Below are 3,674 nucleotides of genomic sequence, written 5' to 3' on the forward strand. Positions count from 1 at the left end.
TCTCTCTCTCTCTCTCTCTCTCTCTCTCTCTCTCTCCCCCTCCCACTCTTTACCTTCTCTCTTTCCCCTGCATTTCTGTAATAAAGCACTTAAACCATAGAGAGTCTCTGCTCCATTAAGACCCGCTGTGCACTCTGGTCAGTGTTGGGACCTTTTCCCCATTTCCTCTGTCCTGCAATCCTGGGACTTTAGCACCTGGGGGGTCCCCAGTCGCGGGCTGCCCCTTTCTCTACCCCCTGCCGAATGGGTCAGGCATGTTTACCTGGGCCAAGTGGAAAAGAGCCTGGCAGTCTCTCCCCTCCCCCTGTATCTTCCTGCACAGAGTACAGGAACTCTGGCTGGACATGGCATATTTTTCCTCCCCACTTCTACCCCTTCGTCCCTCCCCCCCCCCTTTTTTTTTGTTCCCAACACATATCTATATTTTCAAAGATTTATAATTTTATGAAATCAAATGTTCGGTACACAACTGCAATATCTATAGCCCCACTAATGTGCAACACCTGAACTTCTTGCTAACTGACTGTAACTTAGTTACAGTGATTTTTGTTGTCAAAAAAGTAATAATAGGCTTCAATAAACAAACATGAAATACGTCAAAATGTTCTTGATATACATCAGAAACAAAACATGAAATTCATTTGTAGAAGACAACATATTGAAAGCCATCATTCCTCCGTGAGTTAACCTTCCAATAATACACACACAGATAAACACACAAGCACACACATCTTTGTGTGTGTTATGTACTTCAAGATCAATTAAAAGGTGCTCCCTGAATATGTGTGCTACAGTTAGGAATATCTCTAAACAGCCAGACTGTCTGGAAATAATTGAACTCTTGGCTGTGTAAATTTCTCCTACTTAATATTGATTATATTAAGATATTGTAAACATAATATTGCTCTAAGGAAAACGCATTGTTTAGCATTAGTATACTCACTTGTGTAATAGAACATTGAATATGTGACACTCTTCTCATTTTAGACTGGTCATTCACTTAGTTTATGCAAGGTGGCACGGAAATTTAAAGTAGATAAAATGCATTCAAATTAAACTATTTATTCCTTTTGTTCAGAATTTAATTTAAAATTATATTGAACTTATAATATTACTGACCTCATCTTAAATATAGAATGATCATGCTTTAAAGAATAAATAGTAGACATTTACAATGCAGGCACATTGGAAAGTTCAAAGGAGATGTGGGAAAAGTTTTAGACATTGTTATTTCAGTGACTGTTGCACTTGCTGCTGTGCAGCTGACTACTCCTAATTCCTAGTTACCTGAAATTTTTTTCATGTTTTATGACATCATTCTATTCCCCTTATCTCTTAATTGTAGATAACTGAGGCTTCCAAAATTTATGCAGTTGCCCCATTTCCATTTTTCTTTTTTTAATATTTATTTTTAATTGGATATTTTCTTTTTTTACATTTCAAATTTTATCCCCTTTCCTTATTTCCCCTCTGAAAATCCCAATATCCCCTCTCCTCTCCCCCTGTTCACTAACCCACCCACTCCTGCTTCCCTGTCCTGGCATTCACCTACACTGGGGCATTGAGCCTTCATAAGATCAAGGGATGTCTTGTGATCTGGCATACTCTTAGTATGTCTAGCATTATTACCATTCATGTAACAGCCTGAGCAGTAGAATTGGTTTTGCATTCCACAGCATACTTGGATATTTTACCTTCCTTGAAGAAAAGAATGTTCTTTCTCATAAATTATTTCTTTTTAGTCTACATGTGTAGAGTCTGGGGTAACTTTAACTCAAAATTCTCTTTTCTAAAATAAAACTCATTGTCATTTTATTCACATCCATATTCCAGTGGGTCAATGATATATTTTTTTCGATATCTTTCTATGAACTTTCGTTCTGCTAAATCAGGTGTTTTGAGTCTGATAGTGTTGCAACTGAATGAATTAACAATATCCAACTAAAATACTTGAGTAGACAAATTTATATAATATATAAAACAGTATTTTCACAAGTAGAACATTTAAAGTAGATTAAAGGGAATTAAGTCAATCCTAATAGGATTCAAACAGTTACTGTATAAAGGTAAAAAATTCTGTGTCAATTACCATTTAGTTTCATTTTATTAATGTGCTTGATTTTATATGAAATTAGAGCATGTCTGTTTTTATATATTTTTATTACGTATTTTCCTCAATTACATTTCCAAAATATCCCAAAAGTCCCCCATACCCTCCCCCCCACTCCCCTACCCACCCATTCCCATTTATTTTGGCCCTGGCGTTCCCCTGTACTGGGGCATATAAAGTTTGCATGTCCAATGGGCCTCTCTTTCCAGTGATGGCCGACTAGGCCATCTTTTGATACATATGCAGCTAGAGTCAAGAGCTCCGGGGTACTGGTTAGTTCATAATGTTGTTCCACCTATAGGGTTGCAGATCCCTTTAGCTCCTTGNGTACTTTCTCTAGCTNCTCCATTGGGNGCCCTGTNATCCATCCANTAGCTGACTGTGAGCATCCACTTCTGTGTTTGCTAGGCCCTGGCATAGTCTCACAAGAGACAGCTATATCTGGGTCCTTTCAGCAAATTCTTGCTAGTTTATGCAATGTTCTTATTGGTCAAAATTAAACCTAAGTAAGAAACAGTGAAATACAAACAAATAAATGATTTAGAATATTGATATCTAAGCCTGAATTTGAGGAAGATGGTTACTTTTTACCACATAGTCTATGAAGAGATACAGATGCATCTAATTTTCATTAATTTTATTACTATTTCCCACTCTATTCTCTGACTCATCGGGACTTTTAATAATACTGCATAATTATATTTAGTGAAAAAATGCTGTCTCATAATTTTCTAAAAGTAATTATTTGTCAGCTGGTGCTTTACAAAGGCTTACAAATTTTTCCTTTAATTAATTTGTTTATTCGCTTTACATCCTGATCACTGTCCTGCCTCCAGCTTCCCCTCACACAGTCCCTCCCCCTAACCCTGCTGGATATCCTGTCACCCTAGAATATCAAGTCTCTGCATGGCTAGATGCATCTTCTCCTACTGAGGTCAGACAAAGCAACCCAGTTAGGGGAACATATTCTACAGAAAGGCATCAGCACAGGGACAGCCCCTGATCCAGGTATTGTGGAACCTGCTACATGTGTGCAAGGGTGTGCTGGGGTGGAGGCAGCTAGGTCAAGCTCATAAATACACTTTTGATTGGTGGTTCAGTCTCTGAGGTTCCTCCAAGAGTCCAGGTAGTTGACTCTTTGTTCTTTCTACGGTGTGCCTATCCCCTTCGGGGCCCTCAGTGTTTCCCCTAACTCTTAGGTCTGGGCCTCTGCATCTGTCTCAGTCAGCTGCCGACTGGAGCCTCTGAGAAGACAGTTATTCTAGGATCCTGTCTGGAAGTGTAACAGAATATCAGTAATAGTGTCAGAGATTGGTGCTTGGCCACGTGATGGGTCTCAAGTTGGGCCTGTTGTTGGTTGGTCATTCGTCAGTCTCTGTTCCATCTTTGACCACGCATTTCTCACAGACAGGACAAGTTTTGGTACAAAAGTTTTTTGTTTTTGTTTTTGTTTTTGTTTTTTTTTTTTGTGGTTTTTTGAGACAGGGTTTCTCTGTGTAGCTCTGGCTGTCCTGGAACTCACTTTGTAGACCAAGCTGGCCTCGAACTCAGAAATCCGCCTGCC

Source organism: Mus caroli, chromosome 2 (assembly GCF_900094665.2).
Source record: "Mus caroli chromosome 2, CAROLI_EIJ_v1.1, whole genome shotgun sequence".
Classification (NCBI taxonomy): Eukaryota; Metazoa; Chordata; class Mammalia; order Rodentia; family Muridae; genus Mus; species Mus caroli.